This window comes from Peromyscus leucopus, chromosome 1 (genome assembly GCF_004664715.2).
Source record: "Peromyscus leucopus breed LL Stock chromosome 1, UCI_PerLeu_2.1, whole genome shotgun sequence".
Lineage (NCBI taxonomy): Eukaryota > Metazoa > Chordata > Mammalia > Rodentia > Cricetidae > Peromyscus > Peromyscus leucopus.
The window spans coordinates 190821813-190849033 of record NC_051063.1 but is presented as its reverse complement, the minus strand read 5'-3'; the positions used below and the strand labels follow the sequence as shown (position 1 = coordinate 190849033).

General features: G+C 40.8%; 2 pseudogenes; both read right to left on the bottom strand.

Moving 5' to 3' along the window:
- LOC114686605 overlaps window positions 1-27221 on the bottom strand; it is a 290182-nt pseudogene that overhangs the window by 161751 nt on the left and 101210 nt on the right.
- Window positions 1-27221, bottom strand: part of LOC114687667 — a 38859-nt pseudogene that overhangs the window by 9821 nt on the left and 1817 nt on the right.

The following is a 27221-nucleotide window of genomic DNA, read 5'->3' as shown; positions in this document are numbered from 1 at the left end:
ACCCCTCCCACGCTTTCGCTTCCTCTACACTCAGCCAATGGGCCACATCTTCCCAACAGCTGTTTCCTGCTGTGTGTCCCCACCCCATCGGGGGGACCTCTCCCTCCCACTCGGTCTCAGGCTGCCTTCCACACAGCTCCAGCTGTCAGGCTGCCCTGTACCCGCTTTGCACAACCTCCCCACATGCTCGCTGCCAGCCTAGACCAGACCTGGATCTAGGAGGACGCTGCACCCCTGTGTCTGACCCCACAGTGATTTCTGAACCCTTCAGATAAAAGGCAGCCTAACCTCGACTTGACTACCAGCCTCCTGGGCTACAACTTACACCAAACGATAGTAGGCTAAATTCAGATGCCAGCGTCCCATCTCCAACACAAACATGACAAGCCAACACAAAATACTGCAATTGTGCCTTGGGGAGAGACATTCCAGGAGCTTGGATTTTGAAATGAAATAGGTGTCTCCTCCAGAAGTCAGTGGTCAGCCCATTGCTATCAGCCTAGGGCTGAGTTCATCCCCCGCTGTACCGCTCTCACCACTAGATGGTGGTCTTGTCACTAAACTAACTCAAACAAGTTCTTTTGGGAGTAACGCTAATGGCGCTTTTACATAAAATATAAGAAAAAAAAATTCACTGCAGTGGTGAATGCAAGAGACTATTGGCTGTCCGGATGCAGAAAATAAGGTGTGTGATCCAAACCCTAAAGACGCCAGTTACAGCATCCCACCTGTGATTCTGGGAACACTGGGAGGAGGACAAGGAAAGGGAATAAGAAGGGAAAGGGGAGGAAGGAGTCCATACAGTTTTTGTAATCAGTAACCAACAGCAGCTGTACTGACCTGCGTTGACCTCACACTAGACCACAATCAGTCTAGGAAAGGGAAAGGCTCACAGGGCACACCCTTTATGCCTCAAATGTTGGCAATGGATGGATTATAGAAGAATCACTGCCTTTAGCTGTAGTCCTCTGCTGAGCCCACCAGGATCCAGCACATAGCTCCAAACCCACAGTCTCAATGTGGCCCTTGTTAATCTCGGTGGGTCCCAAGCAAAATGAATGGAGATGGACACAACAGAGAGATTAGTTGGAATTGTGGACCAGGATAGTAGAGAGGTAGGAAGTGAGAATGGACAATATTTGAGGCACATACACAGAGTGTGTCTATATAATGGTGTGTGTATGACAGACCGAGAGACACACACAGAAAGAACTAATAATAGAATTTTTTAAATTCTTTTTTATTAAGATATTTTCTATTCATTTTACATACCAACCACAGATTCCCCTGTCCTCCCTCCTCCTGCCCCCCCCCCCAGCCTTCCCCACAACCCAATCTCTATTCCCACCTCCTCCAAGGCAAGGTCTCCCCTGAGGAGTCAGCAGAGCCTGGTACATTCAGTTGAGGCCGATCCAAGCCCCTCCTCCCTGCACCAAGATTGCACAAAGTGTCTCACCATAGGCACTAGGCTCCAAAAAGCCAACTCATGCACTAGGGACAGGTCCTGATCCCCCTGCCTAGGGCCCCCTAAACAGTTCAAGCTAAACAATGGTCTCGGTTATCCAGAGGGTCTAGTCCAGTACCATGGGGGTTCCATAGCTATTGGTTCACAGTTCGTGCGTTTCCACTAGTTTGACTAGTTGTCTCTGTGCTTTGTTCCAATCATGGTCTCAATATCTCTTGCTCATATAATCCTCCTCTCTCTCATCGACTGGACTTCTGGAGCTCCACCTGGGACCTGACTGTGGATCTCTGCATCTGCTTCCATCAGTCACTGGATGAGGGCTGTATGATGACAGTTAGGGTATTCAGCCATCTGATTACTAAAGTATGCCAGCTCAGGCACTCTCTTGATTATTGCCAATAGTCTATGGTGGAGTCATCCTTATGTATTCCTGGGAACAGCCCCTAACACTCTGCTTCTCCCTATTCTCAAGGTGTCTTGATTTATCACAGTATCTCTTTCTTTGCTCTCCCACCCTGCTCCCGTTCCAGCTTGAACCTCCCACTCCTCTAAGCTCTCATCCCCCATTCCTTGCCCTCCATTACTCTCCTCACCCCCAGTTTGCTCATGTAGATCTCATCCACTTCTCCATCATTGGGCAATCCATGAGCTCTTTCTAGGGTCTTCCTAACTAGGTAGCCTCCATGGAGCCATGGATTGAAGTCTGGTCATCCTTTGCTTTATATCTAGTATCCACTTATGAGTGAGCACATACTACATTTGTCCTTCTGAGTCTGGGTTACCTCACTCAGGATGATTTTTTCTAGTTCCACGCATTTGCCTGCAAACCTCATGATGTCATTGTTTTTCTCTGCTGAATAGTACTCCATTGTGTATATGTACACATTTTCTTTATCCATTCTTCAGTTGAGGGGCATCTAGGTTGTTTCCAGGTTTTGGCTATTACGAATAATGCTTTAATGAACATAGTTGAGCATGTGTCCTTGTGACATGATTGAGCATTCCTTGGGTATATGCCCAAGAGTGGTATAGCTGGGTCTTGAGGAAGACTGATTCCCAATTTTCTGAGAATTTGCCATACTGATTTCCAAAGTGGCTGTACAAGTTTGCATTCCCACCAACAGTGGAGGAGTGTTCTCCTTGCTCCACATCCTCTCCAACATAAGCTTTTTGATCTTAGCCATTCTGACAGGTGTGAGATGGTCACATACATAGCCCAGAGAAGGATAAATAGATGAGATCTACATGAGCAAACTGGAAGTGTGTGTGTGTGTGTGTGTGTGTGTGTGTGTGTGTGTGTGTGTTAATGAAGGACAAGGAATGGAAGATGAGAACATAAGAAAATGGGAGGTTCGAGCTGGAACAGGTGTAGCATGAATCTTAAAGAGTCTTATTAATAAAATCAAACCTGAAGCCAGGTATTGGGGTGAATGCTAGAAGATCAGAGAAGCAAAACAAGCCACAGCTACCTCACCTATCCAGATCCTCAGCTGATCCTGTTTCCTCAGACTGGATGCCTCTGAGTCCTCATTGAGAATGAATCTCAACTGAACTTCTGCTCAAAAGCCTGAAAGCTTAACCAGCCAAATACTTCTAGTTTCTGGTCTCCACGCCTTATATATCTTTCTGTTTTTGCCATCACTCCCTGCGATTAAAGGCTCACTTCTTGGGATTAAAGGCATGTGTCACCATGCCTCGATGTTTTCAATGTGGCCTTGAACTCACAGAGATCCAGAGGGGTTTCCGCCTCTGGAATGCTGGGGTTAAAGGTGTGTGCAACCACTGCCTGTCCTCTATGTTTAATATTGTGGCTGTCCTGTTCTCTGACCCCAGGTAAGTTTATTAGGGTACACAATATTTTGGAGAACATAATACCACCACAATTGGAACAGAGTGGGAAAGCAAGGAAAGAGATAACATGATAAATGAAGGCATCATGGGAATAGGAAGAAACAGGGTGCTAGGGAAGTTCTCAGAAATCCACAAGGATGACTCCACCTTAAACTACTGGCAAAAGTCAAGAGGGTGCCTGAACTGGTCTACTCCAGTAACCAGATTAGTAAATACCCCAGCTGTCATCATAGAGCCTTCATCCAGTTACTGATGGAAGCAGATGCAGAGATCCATGTCCGGATGCCAGGCAGAGCTCCAGGAGTCCAATTGATGAGAGAGAGGAGGGATTTTATGAGCAAGAGACATCAAGATCATGATGGGAAAACGTATAGAGTGACCAGCCAAACTAGTGGAAACCTATGAACTGTGGACCAATACCTGTGCAACCCCCATGGGACTTGACTAGACCCTCTGAAAATGCTAGACTGTCGTTTAGCTTGGGGGGCCCCCAGTTAGGGGGATCAGGATCCATCCCTGGTGCACGAGCAGACTTTTTTGAGCCCAATGCCTAAGGTGTGACACTTTGTGCAGGCTTGGTGCAGGGAGGAGGGCCTTGGACCTGTCTCAACTGAATGCACCAGGCTCTGCTGACTCTCCATGAGAGATCTTGACTGCAGGAGGTGGGAATGGGGAGTGGTTTGGGGGGAAGGCTGGGGGGTGGCAAGAGGGATGAGGGGGGATCCGTGGTTGGTATGTAAAATGAATAGAAAATTTCTTAATAAATAAATAATTATTCCAAATCATATAATCTGAAATTTGTTGACAAGGGTAAGACATCCACAGCAGAAATTCAAAGCCAGTTTTCTTATGTTCAGCAGAGAAACTAATCCAACCTTGGTGCCCTTCCCTCCTGTATCCCCGTCCAGCATTTGCTGCTACTGTGCTGTTGACTGGTGACTTTCCCAGGACTCCTGGCCTGCCATATGTGGCTGTGGGTAGTTTTCGAATCCCAAGGAGTATCTGGCTTTATCCTTTGCAGCCAGGTCTGCACTAAGTGATTAATGGAAGATCAGTCTGGTGCCTGACATTTATGGCTTTTGCTCCACAGTGCAACTTCCCAGTCCTCACTTGGTATCCCCAAATTCAATTGCTTTGATTCCTCTAGCTTCTTCCACTCTAAGGTCTTCCCCTACACTGCACCCCAATGCACCAGGCCCTCCCACTCCGTCTCAGGCTGCCTTCCACACAGCTCCAGCTGTCAGGCTGCCCTTGACCTGATCTGAACATCCTCCCCACATTCTTGCTGTCAGCCTACACCAGAATTGGATCTAGGAGGATGCTGCATGCCAATATCTGACCCCATAGTGAGTTCTGATTCCTTCAGATAAAAGACAGGCAGCCTAATCTCTACATACTTAAACAAATGATCACAGGCTAAATTCAGATGCCAACCTCCCAATGCTAACACATGACAAATCGAAACCAAATACTGCAATTGTGACTTGGGGAGAGACATTTCAAGGACTTGGATTTTTAAAAGAAAAAGGTGTCTCAAGACCCACTGCTAAAAGCCCAGGGCTGAGTTCATGCCAAACTGTACTGCTCTCACCACTAGATGGTGGCCTTATCATTTTACTATCAAACAAGTGGTTCTTTTGTAACTCATGCTAATAATGCTTAGGCACGCACACTAACGCCAGGAGGATGCAGGGAATCTTGCTGTCACAGATGCAGAAAATAAGTAAGGTATATGGTTTCAGTCCTAAAATTGTCAGTTACATCATCCCATCTATGGCTCTGGGAACACTGAGGAAGAAGAAGAGGAAAGAGAATAAGAATGGAAAGAAGAGGAAGGGCTAAGACATGCCATCTTTACACTCCACCCTGCTGTTGTAATCAGTAACCAACAGCAACTGTACTTACCTGCCTGGACCTCACACTAGACCACAATCAGTCTAGAAAAGGAAAAGGCTCGCAGGGCCCACCTTTTACCTCTCAAATGTTGGCTGTGGTTGGATTGTATGAGAAGAATCACTGCCTTTAGCTGTAGTGCTCTGCTGAGCCCACCAGGCTCCAATACATAGCTCTAAACGCACAGTTTCACATGAAGCCCTGGTTAATCTCAGGGGATGCCAAACAAAATGAATGGAGATGAGCACTATAGAGAGATTTGTTGGAATTGTGGACCAGGATAGCAGAGAGGTAGGAGGTGGGAGTGGACAGTGTATGGGGTATACTCAATTATACCACAAGGACACTTGTTCAACTATGTTCATAGCTGCATTATTTGTAATAGCTGGAGCCTGGAAACAACCTAGATACCCCTCAACCAAAGAATGGATAAAGAAAATGTGGTACACCAGGTGGTGGTGGTGTACACCTTTAACCCCAGCACTCAGGAGGCAGAGCCAGGCAGATCTCTGTGAGTTAGAGGCCAGCCTGGTCAACAGAGTGAGATCCAGGACAGGCACCAAAGCTACACAGAGAAACCCTGTCTTGAAAAAAAAGAAAAGAAAAGACAGAAAAAAGAAAGGAAAAGAAAATGTGGTACATTTACACAATGGAGTATTACTCAGCTGTTAAAAAAAAAAGAAAATGTGGAGTGTCATCATGAAATTTATAGGCAAATGGATGTACCTAGAAAAAAGTCACTCCGAGTGATGTAACCCAGACCCAGAAAGACAAACATGATATGTACTCACTCATAAGTGGATATAAGCTGCATATCAAAGTATATCCAGGCTACAGTCCACAACCCCAAAGAAGCTAGGTAAAAAAGGAAGACCCTAAGAGGGACAAGCATGAAGGGCCCCAGGAAGGGGAAATAGTTAAGTTCTCCTGGATAAGCTGGGAGGGAGTAGAAGAGAGGAGAAGGGAATGGGAATATGAGGAATCAAGAGGACCGAGTTAGGGGAATGATGGAAAGGGGGAGCAATAAAGAGATATCTTGATAGTGGGAGCCATATGGGATTAGGGAGAAACCTGGTGCCAGGGAAACTCCCAGGAATCCATAAGTATGACCCGAGCTAAGACACTTAGCAATGGTGGAGAGGGTGCCTGACCTTGCCTTTTCCTGTAATCTGATTGGTGACTACTCTTACTGTCACCACAAAACCTTCATCCAGTAACTGATGGAAGTAGATACAGTGATCCACAGCCAAGCACTGGGCTGAGCTCCTAAAGTTCAGTTGAGGAGAGGGATGAAGGACCATATGTGCAAGGCAGGGTGAGGGTGGGGGTGGGTCAAGATCATGATAGGAAAAACCATAAAACCCACTGACCCAAGCTAGTGGGAGCTCATGGACTCTAGACTGACAGCTGGGGAATTTTCATGGGAGCAAACTAGGCCCTCTAAATGTGGGTGACAGTTGTGTGGTTTGATCTGTTTGTGGGGCCCCTGGTAGTGTGACCAGGACTTAACCCAGGTACATGAACTGGCTTTTTGGAGTCATTACCTATAGTGGGATACCTTGCTAAGCCTTGATGCAGGGAGAAGAGGCTTGATCCTACCTCAACTTGGCATGCCGGGATTTCTTGACTCCACAAGGGAGGTGTAAATGAGGGTGGGATGGGAAGAAGTCGGAGAATTGGAGAAGGGGAGGGAGAGGGAACTGGGGTTTGTATGTAAAATGAAAATTTATTTTTTCCTGTCTCTTGTATTATCTTACTTATTTTTTTCATTTTTCTTTATTGAGAAATTTTCTACTCACTCCACATACTACCCATAGATCCCACCTCCTCCTTCCTCCAAACCCCCAGCCCTCTCTCCCAAGTCACCCCACATCCCCCAAATCGAGGTCTCCCATGGGGAGTCAGCAGAGCCCAGCACACTGAGCCTAGGCAGGTCCAAGCCCCTTCCTACTGCACCAAGGCTACGCAAAGCGCCACACCACGGGAACCGGCTTCCCAAAAGCCTGCCCATGCACCAGGGACAATTCCCGATCCCCTGCCTGGGTGCCCCCCAAACAGTTTGAGCCAAACAACCATCTTCCAAATCCAGAGGGTCTAGTCCAGTCCCATGGGGCTCCATAGCCACTATTATACAGTTCATGGGCCTCCACTAGTGTGGCCGGTCATCTCTGCACATCCTCCCATCATGATCTCAGTAGCCCCTCGCCTCTCTTTCATCAGTTGGATGCCGGGAGCTCAGCCTGGCGCCTGGCCATGGATCTCTGCATCTGCCGCCATCAGTCACTGGACAAAGGCTCTATGCTGACAGCTATGTTATTTGCTAGACCGGTCACCAGAGTAGACCAGTCCAGGCACCCTCTGGACCACTGCCAGCACACCAAGGTGAGGTCATCCTTGTGGGTTCCTGAGAGCCTCCCCAGCACTCTGCCTCTTCCTATTCCCAAGATGTCCTCATCAATTATAGTATCTCCCTCCCTGACCTCCCGCTCTGTCCCTGTTTCAGCGCGACCCTTCCATTTCCCTATGTTCCCATCCTCTACTCCTCGCCCTCTGCCACCCCCCCCATCCAGTCCACTCATGTACATCACATCCACTTCTGCTTCACTTGGCCATTCAGGTGTCCCTCTCAGGGTCTTTCCCTGTTAGCTAACTTCTCTGGAGCTGTGGGTTCCAGTCTGGCCATTCCTTCCCTCACATCTCATATTCACTTATGAGTGAATACATACTATGTTTGTCCTTCTGAGTCTGGGTTACCTCACTCAGGATGATATTTTATAGTTCCATGCATTTGCCTGCAAATTTTATGATATCATTGTTTTTTACTGAGTAATACTCCATTGTGTATATGTGCCACATTTTCTTTATCCATTCTTCAGTTGAGGGGTATCTAGGTTGTTTCCAGGTTCTTGCTATAATGAATAATGCTGCTAAGAACATAGTCGAGCATGTGTCCTTGTGGTATTATTGAGAATTCCTTGGGTATATGCCCAAGAGTGGTATATCAGGGTCTTGATGAAGATTTATTCCCAATTTTCTGGGAAACCACCATACTGGTTTCCAGAGTGTAAAAGTTTGCATTCCTTTCAACAATGGAGGAGTGTTCCCCTTGCTCCACATCCTCTCCAACATAAGCTGTCTTCCATGTTTTTGATCTTATCCATTCTGACAGGTGTAAGATGGTATCTCAGAGCTATTTTGATTTGCATTTCCCTGATGACTAAGGATGTTGAGCAATTCCTTAAATGTCTTTCAGCCATTTGAGATTCTTCTGTTGAGAATTCTCTGTTAAGCTCTGTAGCTCATTTTTTAATTGGACTGTTCAGTAATTTGAAGTCTAGCTTTTTGAGTTCTTTATGCATTTTGGAGATCAGTCCTCTGTCAGATAGGGGGTTGGTGAAGATCGTTTCCCATTCTGTAGGCTGTCACTTTGCCTTATTGACCATCTCCTTTGCTCTACAAAAGCTTCTCAGGTTCAGGTGGTCCCATTTATTAATTATTGCTCTCAATGTCTGTGCTACTGGTGTTATATTTAGGAATTAGTCTCCTGTGCCAATTCATTCCAGACTACTTCCTCATTTCTCTTCTATCAAGTTCAGTGTAACTGGATTTATGTTGAGGTTTTTGATCCACTTGAACTTGAGTTTTGTGCATGGTGACAGATATGGATATATTTGAAGTCTTCTACATGTTGACATCCAGTTATGCCAGCACTATTTGTTGAAGATGCTTTCTTTTTTCCATGGTACAGTTTTGGCTTCTTTGTCAAAAACCATATGTTCATAGGTGTGTGGGTTAATGTCAGGGTCTTTAATTTGATTCCATTTGTCCACATGTCAGTTTTTATGCCAGTACCAAACTGTTTTTATTATATAGCTCTATAGTAGAGCTTGAGGTCAGGGATTGTGATGCCTCCAGAGGTTGCTTTATTGTACAGGAGTCTTTTAGCTATCCAAGGTTTTTTGTTTTTCCATACAAATTTAAGTAGTTTTCTTTGCAAGTCTTTGAAGAATTGTGTTGGTATTTTGATGGGGATTGCATTGAATCTGTAGATTGCATTTGGTGAGACTGCCATTTTTACTATGTTATTCCTACCTATCCATGAGCATGGGAGATCTTTCCATTTTCTGATATCTTCTTCAATTTTTTTTTCAGAAACTTAAAGTTTTTAATCATACAGGTCTTTCACTTGCTGAGAGTTACCCCAAGGTATTTTATATTATTTGTGGCTATTGTAAAGGATGATGTTTCTCTGATTTCTTTCTCAGCTCCTTTTTCATTTGTATATAGGAGGGCTACTGATTTTTTTTGAGTTATCCTGCCACCTTTCTGCAGGAGTTTATCAGCTGTAACAGTTCCCTGGTAGAATTTTTTGGGTCACTTATGTTTAATATCATATCATCTGCAAATAGTGAAAGTTTTACTTCTTCCTTTCTAATTTGTATCCCCTTGATCTCCTTTTGTTGTCTTATTGCTCTAGCTAGAACTTCAAGTGCTATGTTGAATAAGTATGGGGAGAGTGGACAGCCATGTTTTGTTTCTGATTTAGTGGAATCACTTTGAGTTTCTCTTCATTTAACTTGATGTTGGCTGTCACCTTGCTGTAATTGTCTTTATTATGTTTAGGTATGTTCCTTGTATTCCTGATCTCTCTAGAACCTTTATCATGAAGGGGTGTTGGATTTTGTCAAAGGCTTTTTCAGCATCCAAGGAGATTATATGGTGTATTACATTGGCAGATTTTCATATGTTGGACCATCCTTTCATCCCTGGGATGAAGCCTATTTGGTCATGGTGGATAATTTTTTTGATGTGTTCCTGGATTCGGTTAGCCAGTACTTTACTGAGTATTTTTGCATCAATATTCATGAGGGAGATTGGTCTGTAATTCTCTTTCTTTGTTGCATCTTTTTGTGTTTTGGGTATCAGGGTAACTATAAAGAGAATTGGGTAATGTTCCTTCTGTTTCTATTGTGTGGAACAATTTAAAGAGTATTGGTATTAGCTCTTCTTTGAAAATCTGGTAGAATTCTATGCTGAAACCATCTAGGCCTGGGCTTTTTTTGGTTGGGAGACTTTTAATGACCATTTCTATTTCCTTAGGGATTATTGGTCTATTTAAATAGTTTATATGGTCTTGATTTAGCTTTAGTAAGGGGTACCTATCCAGAAAATCATCTACTTCTTTCGGATTTTCCAATTTTGTGGAGTACAGGTTTTTGAAGTATGACCTGATGGTTCTCTGGATTTCCTCATTGTCTGTTGTTATGTCTCCCTTTTTATTTCTGATTTTGTTAATTTGGATGCTCTTTCTATACTTTTTGGTTAATTTGGATAAGGGCTTGTCTATCTTGTTGATTTTCTCAAAGAACCAACTCTTTGTTTCATGGACTATATTGTTCTCTTTGTTTCTATTTTATTGATTTCAGATCTCAATTTGATTATTTCCTGGCATCTGTTTCTCCTGGGTGAGTTTGCTTCATGTTCTAGAGCTTTCAGTTGTGCTGTTTAGTCACCAATGTGAGATTTCTCCAATTTCTTTATGTGGGCATTTAGAGCTATGAATTTTCCTTTTAGCACTGCTTTCATGGTATCCCATAAGTTTATGTGATAATTCATTTTCAATGAAGTCTATGAAATCTTTAATTTCTTTCATTATTTCTTCCTTGACCAATTGGTGATTCATTTGGACATTATTCAGTTTCCATGAGATTGTAGACTTTCTGTAATTTTTGTTGTTGTTGAAATCTAACTTTAAGCCATGGTGGTCCAATAAGATACAGGAAGCTATTCAAATTTTTGTATCTGTTGAGATTTGCTTTGTAACCAAGCATGTGGTCAATTTTGGAGAAGGTTCCATGGGGTGCTGTAAAAAATTATATTCTTTTGTGTTAGGGCGGAATATTCTGTAGATATCTATTAAGTCTATTTGAGTCATAATGTCTCTTAGTTCCCTTATTTCTCTGTTAAGTTTCTGTAGCTAGAGTTTTCCTGCCTTGCCCACAGTCATGACAAATCTCTCTCACCCACCAGTCCCACAGTCGCTCAGACCCAACCAAGTAAACACACAGACTTATTTTGTTTTCAAACTGTATGGCCATGTCAGGCTTCTTGCTAACTGTTCTTATATCTTAAATTAGTCTATTTCTATAAATCTATACCTTGCCACATGGCTCATGGCTCACCGGTACTTTACATCTTCCTTGTCCTGGCAGCTGCTGCAGGCAGTGACTGACTCCTGCCTTCCTGTTCTTTTATTTCTCCTCTCAGTTAGTCCTGCCTATACTTTCTGCCTAGTCATGGCCAATCAGATTTTATTTACTGACCAATCAGAGCAACTTGACATACAGACCATCCCCCAGCACAGCCAAGTGCAGATCATCTCAGACACCTGCACTCAGGCCCATTGTCCTAATAATCATCCTCTATGTGGACCTGCTGGATAAAGCCACGAGGAACCCAAAAACAGGCTCCCACAGGACATACAGAACATCTCACAGCAAGTTTCTGTCTGGCAGACCTGTCCATTGGTGAGAGTGGGGTGTTGAAGTCTCCCACTACTAGTGTATGGGGTTTGATGTGTGATTTAAGCTTTAGTAATGTTTCTTTTACAAATGTAGGTGCTCCTGTATTTGGGGCATAAATATTCAGAATTGAGACTTCATCTTGTTGGACTTTCCCTGTGATAAATATGTAATGTCCTTCCCGATCTCTTTCCATTGCTTTTAGTTTGAAGTCTATTTTATTAGATATTAGGATAGCTACACCAGCTTGCTTCTTAAATCCATTTAATTGGAAAGTCTTTTCCCAGCCTTTTATTCTGAGGTAGTATCTGTCTTTGTATTTGAGGTGTGTTTCTTGTATGCAGCAAATGGTTGGATCATGTTTTCATATCCATTCTGTTAGCCTGTGTCTTTTTATAGGTGAATTGAGACCATTGATATTAATGGATATTAATGACCAATGATTGTTAATTCTTGCTATTTATTTTGGTTGTAGTATTGTATGTTTCCCTTCTTTTCTATTTGTTGCCTGTATTTTCATTAGTGTATCTAACTTCCTTAGATTGGATTTTTCTTTTATGTGCTTTCTGTAGGGCTGTATTTGTGGAAAGATATTGTTTAAATCTGGTTTTATCATGGAATATTTTGTTTACTTTGTCTATGTTGATTGAGAATTTTACTGGGTATAATAGTCTGGGTTGTCATCCATGGTCTCTTAGTGTCTGCATAATGTCTGTCCAGGACCTTCTGGCTTTTAGAGTCTCCATTGAGGTGTTATTCTTATTGGTCTGCTTTTATATGTTACTTGGCCTTTTTCCTTTGCTGCTCTTAATATTTTTTCTTTATTCTGTATGTTTAGTGGTTTGATTATTATGTTTCTAGGGGACTTTTTTTTGGGGATCCAGTCTATTTAGTGTTCTGTAACCTTCTTGTATCTTTATAGGCATTTCCTTCTTTAGGTTGGGAAAGTTTTCTTCTATGATTTTGTTGAATATATTTTCTGTGCCTTTGAGTTGGTATTCTTCTTCTTCTATCCCTATTATTCTTAGGTTTGGTCTTTTCATGGTGTCCCAAATTTCCTGGACATTTTGGGTCATGACTTTGTTGGATTTAGTGTTTTCTTTGACTGATGAATTTATTTCCTGTATCATATCTTCAATGTCAGAGATTTACTCTTCCATCTCTTGCATTCTGTTGGTCATGCTTGCATCTGTAGTTCCTGTTCATTTACTCAAATTTTCCACTTCAAGTACTCCCTCAGTTTGTGTCTTCTTTATTGTCTTGATTTCAGTTTTCAAATCTTGAACTGTTTCCCTCATTTGTTTAATTGCTTGCTCTTGGCTTTCAAGGGATTTACTGATTTCTTCCCATATTTTGTTTGACTTTTCCTCAATTTCTCTAAGGGAATTTTTCATTTCATCCTTTAAGATCTCTAATATCTTCTTAAAGTCATTTTATAGTAGATATCTTCTGTTTCTTCTGTGTTGGGATGTTCAGGTCTTGCTGATGGAGGTTCTGATGGAACCATATTGGTTTTTATGTTGTTGACTGTATTTTTGCACTGGCATCTACCTATCTCTTTCTCCACTTTGTGCAAGCAGTGTCTGTGTCCGAGAGAGCCTTTCTAGGTCTGATAATTTCTCTTGGTCCAGTGGGAGCTCTTGGTCTAGTTGGTGCTGATGGACTCTTTGTCTCAGCAAGCAGCTCTTAGTCCAATTGGCGCTCGTGGGCTCAGGGAGTAGCTACAATCTTGGAGTGGGTGAATTGGGAGGGGTTGGGCTTGTGGGTTACAGGGTCTGGTAGGTGGTAGTGGTAGTCTTACCTATCTGCGGACTGGCTGAAGCTGGGACTGCAATGGGTGGTGGTGTAGGGGTGTAGGGTTGTGCCTTTGGCCCCAAACCTAGGGCCTGTGGTATTTGGGTATGAGGATAAAGACTCACCTCTTAGTCCAATCAGGTGCTGGCAGGCTCTGTTTCAGGGAACAATTGCAGTCTTAGAGGGTGGGTGAAATTTGTGAGAGGTGGTGCTTGGGTTACAGGATCTGATAGGGGATGGTGGTAGTCTGACGTGTCTGCAGGAGGTTTGCCTGGCAACTGGTCTGAAACTGGGACTGCTATGGGTAGTGGTGTAGGGGCATGAGGATAAAGACTCACCTCTTAGTCCAATCAGGTGCTTGTGGACTCTGTCTCAGGGAACAGTTGCAGTCTCTGGAAAATTTATTTTAAATTAAAAATATATATAAATGATGACTAATGTTGGCATAAGTTTGGGGAAAGGAGTACAAACCTGCTGTGAGAGTTAGAACTAGATAATCAACTTTTGAAATCAGTCTAGTGTTCTCAAAACAATGAATAAATGAAAAAAGGAACACCACTGCACTACACAATTACAGCACTGATACATGATATTATTCCTGTGGAAAAATGACAATCATCTATTTATCATACATAAGGAACCACTTACCAACAAAAGTTGGGAAACCAACAAAACCTCATGGATGAACCAATAACAATTCTGTTTGTTTTCTTATTTAGAAGTGATTTACCTGCGTGTATATCTGTGCTCTATGTGTGTTCCTGGTACCAGCAAAGGTGAGAAGAGGGTATTGGATGCCCTCGATTTGAGGTTACAAATTGAGTGCTCATGTGAGGGTACTGGAAATTCCAAATGAGTCTTCTTAAAAAGCAGAGAGTGCTCTTAATCACTGAGTAATCTCTAAAGCTAAGTGGACCAGTAAATTTAATTGGGGTGACTTAGAAGAATGTGGGTGAGAGCTTATTTATAGAAGCATATTATCTGTGATACCCTGTGAGGGTGATGGCTAAGGAAACGGGAACCTGGGGATCACTGCACACCTTGCAGGCAGCACAGGGAGGGGGTTGGAAGTGTCTTTCAAATCACTCACTATTTCCTCCAAGCAGCTTGTCTTGTCTTGTCTTATCTGGTCCAGGTAGCTTGACTGTGTCTGCTTCATGGCTGGCCTTAGCATCTTTTGTGCAGTTCAGCTCATCTGAGTGTCAGTAGTCCTTTTATATTATATTATATTATATTATATTATATTATATTATATTATATTATGTTATGTTATGTTATGTTATGTTATGTTATGTTGTGTTGTGTTGTGTTGTGTTGTGTTGTGTTGTGTTGTGATGTGATGTGATATTATATTATATTATATTATATTATATTATATTATATTATATTATATTTATTATATATGCTTGAAGCAGTAGGGCACTAGCAAATCTTGCCAGTTTCTGTGACTTCTTGGAGACATTAAGATGTCTATTTCTGAGCTTCTGGAGATTCTCTGCAGGATGAAATATTTCATCTTCCCTCTTTCATCATGACCCCTTTTGGATCACATATCAGATATCCTGCATATCAGATATTTACATTTTGATTCATAACAGTCACAAAATTGGAGTTATAAAGTAGAAAAAGAATAATTTTACATTTGGGGACACTACAACATGAAGAACATTATCAAAGGATCACAACATTAAGAAGGTTGAAAAATTTTGCCTTGGAGCATTCCATTGCTTTCCATCTCTTTCAATAACCTGTGTTTTAAGGAGCATCCTACAAGATGAAATTGTTTAATGAGAAAATTAGTACTCAGTAAACACTCCTGGGCATGAACTCCAAAGGACTTGTCATCTTACCAATAAGAACTTGCCCATCATGCTCATTGTTGCTTTGTTAACAACATCTAGGACATAGAATCAACTTAGATGTTCATCAATTGACACATGGGTAAATGAAAATGTGGGCCCTAGCTGCAAACTAGCTTGTTGCTTTTTGTGTTCAAGTAAATGTCAGTAATCCAGAAATATACCTTTAGTGGGATAAATAGTATAATATAGGTAATATGAAATTAGAGAGTGGGAAGAATATTTCAAATATGTGCAGCATAGATGGAGAAGAAAGGGGACTGCTGTAAGGTCCACCCAAATGAGATGTCCATGAGAAGCTACATGGGAACCTATCATTTTGCAAACCATGTAAAAAATAAAATAAGCAAGGATAGTGAACACAAGTGTTAAAAACTATGGGTCGGGGCTGGAGAGATGGCTCAGCGGTTAGGAGCACTGGCTGCTCTTCCAGAGGTCCTGAGTTCAATTCCCAGCAACCATATGGTGGCTCACAACCATCTGTAATGAGATCTGGTGCCCTCTTCTGGCCTGCAGGCATACATGCAGGCAGAACACTGTATACATAATAAATAATTCTTTAAAAAAAAACAAAAACAAAAACTATGGGTCATTGAATAATGTGTGCTGGATCTTCAACTGGGGATGGGCAGAAAGAAAGGAGAAGGAGTGGGTGGGTTAACCAACAGTATGACTGTATGAAGAAGCCTCATGAAATTCCACTGTCTTGCAAGTTAATAGGAAATATAACTTTAAAACATTAAACAGGTATTCCACATGGTTCAATAATGCTGGTCCCAGTCACAGGTGTATAAAATGGAACTCTCTGTACCACATAATGGTTATCTGCCTAGGACTTACTGGTCAGGGAGTTCCCAGAGGCACCTCAAAATTGCCAGTGTTTTTGCTTGACCACCCTAAGGACATGGTGTTGCTAAAGACACCAAACATTTGGTGCATATGTGTGTGATATATAGTTGTTTATTATTATTATTATTATTATTATTATTATTATTATCATTATCATTATCATCATCATCATTATTGAGACAGGGGTTATGTCGTCCTGGCAGTCCTGAAACTCACTGTGTAGATCAGGATGCTGTTAGACTCACAGAGATCTTCTTGCCCCTGCTTCCTAAATTCTGGGATTGAAAGCATGCACCAACTTGTATGGCACTATTATCCATTCTTGGATGTTGAATGAGCTAAATGGCTTCATTACAGTTCTTCCCTAGGGCTGGAGAGATGGTAGAAGATAAGAGCACTCTTTGCTCTTCTTGAGGACCAGGGTTCAATTCTCAACACACACTACAGCTCACAACTATTTTAACTACAGACTCAGGGAATCTGATGCCCTCTTCTGCATGCATCAGATAAACATGTAGTACACAGAAAATATTCCAGAAAAATCACCCATACACAAAAGAATAATTCAAATAGTTAATATAGCAGAATTTTCTTTTAATGCAAACTATGTGATATTTTATAAGATTTAAAACTTCATTGAAGACTTTCACAAGTTTCTTTCTTCATTTTTCTTTATTAAGAAATTTTCACGCCGGGCGGTGGTGGCGCACGCCTTTAATCCAAGCACTTGGGAGGCAGAGGCAGGCGGATCTCTGTGCGTTCGAGGCCAGCCTGGACTACCAAGCGAGTTCCAGGAAAGGCGCAAAACTACACAGATAAACCCTGTCTTGAAAAACAAAAAACAAAAAACAAAAAAACAAAAAAAACCCAAGAAATTTTCTACTCACTCCACATACCACCCATAGATCCCACCTCCTCCCTCCTCCCACTCCCCCCACCCTCTCTCCCAAGCCACCTCACATCCCCATATCCCCCAAATAAAGGTCTCCCATGGGGAGTCAGCAGAGCCTGGCACACTAAGCCTAGGCAGGTCCAAGCCCCTCCTCACTGCACCAAAGCTGAGCATGGCATCATACCACAGGCACTGGATTCCCAAAAGCCTGCCCATGCACCAGGGATGGGTCCTGATCTCCTGGCCTGGGTGTCCCCAAACAGTTCAAGGGAAACATCAGTCTTCCATATCCAGAGGGCCTAGTCCAGTCCCATGGGGGTTCCACAACCACTACTCTACAGTTCATGGGCTTCCACTAGTCTCCCGCCTGCAGAATCCCTCCTCTCTCTCATTGATTGGATTTCTGAAGCTCAGCCTGGTGCCTGGCCATGGATCTCTGCATCTGCATCCATCAGTCACTGGACAAAGGCTCTCTTAGTGCAGTAAGGTGCTGGTGGGCTCTCAAGTTTCTTATCTTTATTTTTCTATTATGCATACTCAGGATTTGTAAGTTGACAATATTGTATAAATGCTATGTCATGATTTACAATGGTATTTTTCTGTCCAGTAGGAACTCTCTGATGCCTTCTAAGATTTGAAAGGTAGATATAGGATATGCCACAATCTTTGAATTTGTGAAGCTCCTCTCCAGTATGAATTTCCAGTATGATATGAGCAGCTAGTAAAAGACTTGTCACATTCCTTATATCTTTAGGGTCTCTCTGCAGTATGAACTCTCTGGTGTGTTCTAAGATTTGACATGTAGATAAAAGATTTGTCACATTATAGACATTTGTAAAGTTTCTGTCCAGTATGAAGATTCTGATGTTTTCTAAGACCTTAAATCCAATTAAAGGATGTGTCACAGTCTTTGCATTTGTAAGTTTTCCCTGCAGTATGAACTTTCTGATGTTGTGTAAGATATGAGCATGCAGTAAAAGACTTGTCACATTCCCTATATTTGTAAAGTTTCTCTTCGAAATGTTATCTGATGTTCTTTAAGAGCTGACCTTATAGAAATTGACTTGTCACATTCCTTACATCTGTAAGTCTCTCTCCAGTATGAACTCTCTGATGTGTTCTAAGATCTGAGTACAGGGTAAAGGACTTTTCACATTCTATACATTTCTAATCTTTCTCTCTTGTGTGAACTCTCTGATGTCTTTTAAGATTTGAGCAACAGGAAAAGGATTTGTCACATTCCTTACATCTATAAGGTCTCTCTCCAGTATGAATTATCTGATGCCGTCTAAGATAAGAGTCCAAGGTAAAAGATTGGTCACATTCCCTACATTTGTAAGCTTTCTTCACAGTATGAAGTCTTTGATGTGTTTTAAGAATTGAGCACCGAGAGAAGCATTTGTCACATTCCTTACATTTGTAAGGTCTTTCTCCAGTATGAACCCTCTGATGTGTTCTAAGATGTGAGTCCTGGGTAAAGCATTTGTCACATTCCCTACATTTGTAAGGTTTCTCCCCAGTATGAAGTCTTTGATGTTTTTTAAGATTTGAGGAACGGGAAAAGGATTTGTCACAAGCATTGCACTTATAGGGTTTCTCTCCTGTATGAATTCTCTGATGCTTTGTAAGAGTTGACTTCACATTAAAGGATTTGTCACATTCCTTACATTTGTAAGGCTTCTCTCCAGTATGAATTCGCTGATGGTTTGTAAGATTTGACTTCATAGTAAAGGATTTGTCACATTCTTTACATTTGTAACGCTTCTCCCTTGTATGAATTCTCTGATGTACAGTGAGGCTTGAGGCATTATTGAAGCATTTCCTGCATTTCCCACATTGGTGTGGTTTCTCTCCAATATAGCCTGGTTGTTTCAGAAGACTGTGTGCAGAGCCAAAATTGTCATCATATTCTCCCTGCCTGTGCTCTTTCTTTGCAGTGTAGAGTCTCTGATCCTGAGTAATATTGGAACACAAATTTAAACATTTCTCACAGTCTTTAGATTTGCAAGGTTCTTCTCCAGTGTTTACACTTTCATATCTTTCTGAGATTGATGAGTCAATAGAGGCATCCCTGTGGTTACTGCATCTATAGTTATTAGACTTTTCTGCAGTTTCACTTGTTCTATAAAGTGCACATGTGGAGGGGTCATGAAGCACTTTGCCAAGCTCATTACCCTGACATGACTCACTTTCAGTCTTCACATGTTGATGGACAGGATCACATTTGAAATAGTTCTCTGAAAAATGAGTAAGCTCATATTAATAGGCCTTGTTCTAAGACTAAACATTTGATAAATGACCGTCTCTCTAAATTCTCTCCTAAAATAAGTCAACCAGAAACTACTTAAACATTTTTCTTTCACTGTTATCAAATATATTCTAATAGCAGCATGATAGTTCAAGGGTATGTGATTAATAATAGATATCAAATCCTTATTAAAAATGTCTAATGGCACAAGATGTATCATGGATATGAGGAATCCATAATTAACTTTGACTGATTATATTTAGAATACATGTCCCTATGTTTAAACACATTAGATTCTACAAAAGTAATGTAGGCAAACCAAATACTTTTCCAGACGCAAAAGGCTCTAAATCATTTAAGGCAGGGTTGTCATGGGCATCTACTGCTTATTTCTACCATCCATAGTCTGAGAGCCAAACACCATTGTGTTTACTTTTCCATATATAGTTATTCTCAAGTCTAGTTTGTACACCAACTCCTGAGAATATTTTCCAGAATGGTGTCTGTGTATTCTTCACTGCAAAGAAAATTAAGGTGGAATATAAAGTCAGACAGCATGGAAGGCAATTAAAGAAAAATCCTACTTAATGGATCCACATTAGGCTTATAATTTATAAAATTATTCTAATCTGATGTCAGCAAAGTAAAATAAAATTGCATTTTTACTAGCATTGTCACCATAATTCAGGTGTAATAGGCACCTGTTCTAATAATTACAACATGTAGGAGTGTCCTGGGACCAGGATACTGCACTGAGTTAAGTGATCAGGAATCCTTTCATGTGGAATTGAGTACCTCAAAAACATTCTCATCTCTTGCATAGACTTTCTCTTGAAGCCATCACTTTTGTCTTGCTCATTCCCTAGCCTATCCTCTTCTCTCTCCTCTTCACATTCCTGGGAAACCTCATTTGCTCTGGACATGCAACCAGGCCTACCTTGCATACAATAATCTACATGTTCTCTATGGTAGCCCATGACCCATGCTAGAATTTTTAGAAATAATACAGATGTCTAACACAATATCATGCTCAGTACATGAAGAGAACACTGAGTAGAGAAATCTAGGAATGATTTCCTATAGCTATTTACTGTCAGAATCTTCAGAATATTTAGGGAGAATTTTAAGTTTGCACATCTTGACTCTTTCCTCACAATTAAAACCATCTCAAATACAACTATGGACATGGAACTTTAAGATATTGGTATAAATACTATACAATCTTAGGTTTCTGAATGCATTGTAGAACCAAAAAGAGGGGTGCATGACACCTCTAACATGGAAAATCAAATACCATGAAACGTTCTTTTCTACTACAAAACTTTTCCTAGTCTCCTGCTCTAAGACAGCTTAACAGAGAGTTTACAATGTATAATGCCACTACATAGGATTAGTTAGGAATTCTAGAAGTAAAAGTTTCTCACCCACAAAGACGAAGTTGCTGTAATTCTCCAACATCACATCAATGCACAAAGCCCTCTGAGCAGAGTCCAGGCATTCCCACTCCTCTTGGGAGAAGTCCACAGCTACATCCCAGAATGTCAACAGACCCTGAAACAAAAAGTTGTTTGACCACATGCTATCAGACAGAATGCTTTTCTAGATATAAGTAGAGTTAAGGAAATTAGGGATGTAGATAATGAAGGCAATTGCTCAAACAGATAGTTTTAATATGGTCACATTCTATAGGTGTGAAAACAGGATGACACAATATGCTAACAAACAATATACACAAAACAGCACACATTCATGTCTGGACAAAGTTATCCATCTGTTATGGGTGGGGTTTTTATGTTCGACAAGATCACAGTGTATGTGTCTCAGGAGGAAAATTCCTGATGAAGAAATGGGCTTCAATTGCAGCTTTAATTGTAGATCATGGCAAAATATAATGCCACTCAATCAATTCTGTGCATTCTTTGGCCTTACATGATTGTGTTCTAACATGCTCAGTTTGTATGTTTAAACTCTAGGTTCAATGTCAGTCCATTAAACAGTAAAGTGGTAGATATGAAAGATAGAGTGCATGGTTGAGTTCATAGGCAAAGAATTTTCCCTTTTTTCTGCATTATTAATGAGTGTAACACTCATTATATTATATTATATTAACAGTATAACACTGCATACTGTCAATTTTAACATTAAGATATAAGAACAGGTAGTTATGGAAATACCTTTATAACCATTTTTGAGCCACTGGCAAGCAAATAGAAAAATCCACATCAACCACATTTGATATAATCTAAAATTTTCCTAATAAATTAGAAATATGCCAACTTAGAAAAATAACAGTTTTAGCCGGGCGGTGGTGGCACACGCCTTTAATCCCAGCACTCGGGAGGCAGAGGCAGGCGGATCTCTGTGAGTTCGAGGCCAGCCTGGTCTCCAAAGCGAGTTCCAGGAAAGGCGCAAAGCTACACAGAGAAACCCTGTCTCGAAAAACCAAAAAAAAAAAAAAAAAAAAAAACCAGTTTTGAAGTTTTGAAGAATACTTCATTTCTGAAGAGTTATACAAATTGAAGGATATTTGTTACAGGATACTTGTTTATACTGCATGAAAAATACCATCACTTTTCATTGTTTTCACTTGTAATAGAGCTTAGAAGAACAGTTCAGGAGAACATTTGAGCTTTTTGTCTCTGAATTTTGAAGTTTTCACTGTGTTTCTTTTTAGTACTGTGCTGTCTAACAGATTTTAGGTTAGCAGTGTTTATGGTTCTTCCTTTATTTCTGACAAACTGCACAGTGGTGACATATGCTGTCTGAGTCATGAGTCAAGAATAAATGCAAACCTAGTGGTCAGAGCCCATTCCCCAAATCTCTGCTTTAAAACTTTGCAAGTTCAGGGAGTAGAGCCTCACTCTCACAGGAACTGACTAGAGGAAAGCAATGGCTTATAAAATGGCTTATACACATTAGTCAGTCAATGCCCTCAAGACATTATCCCTGATGCAGTCTGCATAATGCTACCTAATGAGTCTCCAAGAGAAAGGGCTTCACAGTGGGATCTTGTTTGGGGCAAAAAGCAAAAGAGAAATAAAAAATAGTAATCTCAGTATGGGTGTGGTGGTACATGCCTTTAATCCCAGCACTTGGGAAGTAGAGGAATGCTATTTCTATGAGTATGAGGCCAATCTGGCTTACAGTACTACTTCTAGGATTCCCAGGGCCTCACAGAGAATCCTTGTCTGGAAAAACAAACCAAAAACAAAAAACCCAAAACACTGATTTCTCAAGTTTGGGAAGTTACAACTGAGCGTCCTAACCAAGTGAGACATGTTAGCAGCAGTTCTCCTGAGACAGATGGCAGGAGTCAAGAAACACATAGATACATCATCACTACCATGATATTAAACAACAAAGAGAAATACAAGTAGACTGCTGTGGTAGTTTGAATGTAATTAGCCCCTATTGGGAGTGGCACTATGAGGAAGTGTGGCTTTGTTGGAGTAGGTATGACCTTGTTGGAGGAAGTGTGTCACTGTGGGGGTGAGATTGGAGATCTCCTTTGTTTAAGCTTCACTCAGTGTGACTTTCAGTTGACCTCCTGTTGCTTGCAGAAGTAGGACCTCAGTTACTACTCCAGTTTGTCTGCCTGCATGGTGCCATGATGATAATGGACTGAACCTCAGAAACTGTAAGCTGCCACTGCTATGGATATCACTCTATGCTGTGAATGTGTTACTCTGATTGGTTAATAAATAAGATGCTGATTGACCAGTAATCAGGCAGGAAGTATAGAAGGGACAACAGAGAGGAGAATTCTGGGAAGAGGAAGGCTGAGTCAGGAGTCCCAGCCAGACACAGAGGAAGCAAGATGTGAAGGCAGAACTGGGAAAAGGTACCAAGCCACGTGGCTAAACATAAATAAGAATTATGGGTTAATTTAAGTGTAAGATCTAGCTAGCAAGAAGCCTGAGCCATTAGGCCAAACAGTTTTAATTAATATAAGCGTCTGTATGTTTATTTGGGTTTGAGCGGCTGTGGGCCCCAGGCGGGACTGGAGAAAACTCCAGCTATATGCCACATCAACTAAATGTTTTCCTTTATAAGAGGTGCCATGGTCTTCGTCTCTCTTCACTACATTAGAAATCCTAACTCAAGAACATCATTTTTGCCAGATGGTGGTGGCTCACACCTTTAACCCCAGCACTGGAAGGCAGAGGCAGGCAGATCTCTGTGAGTTTGAGCCTGGTCTACAGAGCCAATTTCAGGGCAGCCAGGGCTGTTACTCAGAGAAACTTTATGGTGATATTTTATTTGTATTAAAATGTTATTTGTATGTTAATAAATAAAGTTGCCTGGGGGTCAGAGCTATTAGCAAGGCATAGGAAAGCAGGGCAGTGGTGGCATACGGGCTTGTAATCCCAGCACTTGGTAGACAGAGCTAGGTAAGTCTCTGTGTGTTCAGGGATACAGCCAGTATTGGATACACATGCCTTTAATCTCAATACCAACCATAGAAAACCTGGAGGTCTATACAGACAGGCCATGATGAGGTGGTCATGTGGGTGTGTTTACAACCAATGAGATGGCAGAACAGAAACTCTATATAAAGACTTTAACACAGGAAGTAGCTCTGGTTCGGAGAGGTAGGACCACCACAGGAGGAAGGGTAAGGTTTTAGCTCTTAGCTCTGACCTCTTGGCTTTCTTCTTTGCATTGGTTCTGTGTTTCTTATTTAATAAGATGGTTGTTTACATATACATTTGGCACCCAACGTGACAAGAATCCATTAAAAACTGCTTGGCTTGGCTTGGCAGCAAGTCTGGTTTCTGGCCAGGGTGGCCCGGTTCCCTACCTCAGGCCCAGGTCTGACTGACACGCAGCTGTTGCTACTTGCTTAAAGCAAAAGGTGCAAATTAGGAGAGATAGACTACAGACTCTTAATGACTTTCAAAGATTATTTGGAGATATTTCTCATCTACGAACTATTGTTGGGGTAAAAAATAATGAACTAAATAATTTGTTCAAAACCTTAGAAGGTAACAAGGACTTAAATAGTTCAAGAGAATTATCACCTGAAGTTGAGAAAGAATTGGCCTTGGTAGAAAAGAAAGTACATGAAGGACACGTAGATCGTACTGATCCAAAGCTGGATTGCATTTTGGTTATTTTACTTTCTAGGCATTCTCCAACAGGAATATTAATGCAGAGGGAAGATATTATATTGGAATGGATATTTTTACCAAATAAAAAATCAAAAACTTATGAGGAAAAAAATCTCTGACTTGATTTGGAAAGGAAAATTGAGACTGGGAATAGACCCAGCAGAAATTGTCGTACCCTTCATGATAAAGGTCTTAGAAAGATCAGGAATACAAGGAACATTTCTAAACATAATAAAAGCAATTTATAGCAAGCCAACAGCAAACATCAAATTAAATAGAGAGAAACTGAAAGCGATACCACTAAATTCAGGAACAAGACAAGGCTGTCCACTCTCCCCATATTTATTCAATATAGTACTAGAAGTTCTTGCTAGAGCAATAAGACAACAAGAGGAGATCAAAGGGATACAAATTGGCAAGGAAGAAGCCAAACTTTCACTATTTGCAGATGATATGATAGTATACATAAGTGACCCCAAAAACTCTACCAGGGAACTCCTACAGCTGATAAACTCCTTCAGTAAAGTGGCAGGATACAAGATCAACTCAAAAAAATCAGTAGCCCTCCTATACACAAATGATAAAAGAGCTGAGAAAGAAGTCAGAGAAACATCACCCTTTACAATAGCCACAAATAATATAAAATACCTTGGGATAACACTAACTAAACAAGTGAAGGACCTTTTTGATAAGAACTTTAAATCTCTAAAGAAAGAAATTTAAGAAGATATCAGAAAGTGGAAGGATCTCCCATGCTCATGGATAGGTAGGACTAACATAGTAATGGCAATCTTACCAAAAGCAATTTACAGATTCAATGCAATCCCCATCAAAATCCCAACACAATTCTTCACAGGCTTGGAAAGAAAAATACTCAACTTCATATGGAAAAACAAAAGACCCAGGATAGCTCAAAGAATCCTATATGATAAAGCAACCTTTGGAGGCATCACCATCCCTGACCTCAAACTCTACTATAGAGCTATAGTAATAAAAACAGCTTGGAACTGGTATAAAAACCGACATATGGACCAATGGAATTGAATTGAAGACGCTGACATTAATCCATGCATATATGAACACCTGGTTTTTGACAAAGGAGCCAAAACTATGCAATGGAAAAAAGAAAGTATCGTCAACAAATGGTACTGGCATAACTGGATCTCAATATGTAAAAGATTACAAATAGATCCATATCTGTCACCATGCCCAAAACTCAAGTCCAAGTGGATCAAAGACCTGAACATAAATCCAGTTACACTAAACTTAATAGAAAAGAAAGTAGGAAGCACTCTTGAAAGCATTGGCACCAGAGACCATTTCCTAAATAAAACACCAACACCACAGACCCTGAGCACAACAATTAATAAATGGGACTTCTCGAAATTGAGAAGCTTTTACAGGGCAAAAGACACAGTCAATAAGACAAAAAGACAGCCAACAGAATGGGAAAAGATCTTCACCAACCCCACATCTGACAGAGGATTTATCTCCACAGTACATAAAGAACTCAAGAAACTAGACATCAAAGTACTGAACAGTCCAATTAAAAATGGGCTAAAGAGCTAAACAGAGAATTCACAAAACAAGAATCACAAATGGCTGAAAGTCATTTAAAGAAATGCTCAACATCCTTAATAATCAGAGAAATGCAAATCAAAATGACTTTGATATACCACCTTACACCTGTCAGAATGGCTACAATCAAAAACACCAATGACAGTCAATTTTGGAGAGGATGTGGAGCAAAGGGAACACTCCTCCACTGTTGGTGGGAAACCAGGGTATGTATTAGGTAGGGGACGAGGTTTTGCTTTTGTTTCTCCAGGAGAACATAAGCTGTGGTACCATCAAAATTGATAAAGGTTCGATTTGAACAAGAGAAACCTCTTAATTAGAGGAGGTGATAGTTCATCAACCAGCATGAACATCCAATTTAAACTAACTTGTACCAGTAACACATGCCTTTTCAGTTAATCAGATAATAACTTGCCAAAAAGGAACATCCCCAAAACTCTTGGGGAAAGTTTTTTGTTTTTGTCTTTTAGGAGAATGAAGGTTAAGGAATCTGAAGAACACTGGACAAATGAGACAATGGGAGAAATGGGACAAATCATTTATCACAGGAAACAGAGTGAAATGGCGTATGGGTGTATCATCTAAAAAAATTTTATGTCTTCCTAAAAGTTTGTTTCTGCTCTTCTGTAAAGATCTAACACTATTGGTCTTCTAATAGTCCCAGTTCAATTAAAATTTAAAGCTGACTTTGGAGTTGGAGAATGGCTCTCTCCTTCTTTAAAATCAAGCATGTTGATAAAAGGAAAATGCAAACTTCCTGTATCATGCCAGAAGAAAAGAGCCATCTTCTGCTATGGGACAAGAGAAAAGCCAAATTAATTAAGGGACTATTCTATTCCTAATCTCAACTCTTTGATTCTATTCTGATTCTTTAAACTTTTCTTAAAGTATGAATTTCTTATCAAAATTTACAAGATTAATATATATATATATATATATATATATATATATATACACACACACACATTTTAAACTTTGTTAAGATATGAATGGTCATATAGAGTACTAACTAATTCTCAAAAGAAAAAAGGCTTCAATTAGCTGTATATATATGTCTTTGTGTTCGAGTCTCTTATCAGTTTTCTGCAGGAAATTACGGCCAGGCCTAACATCAACTGAAGTCTCCAGGAAGAAGATGGGGCCCCACAACAACAACAATT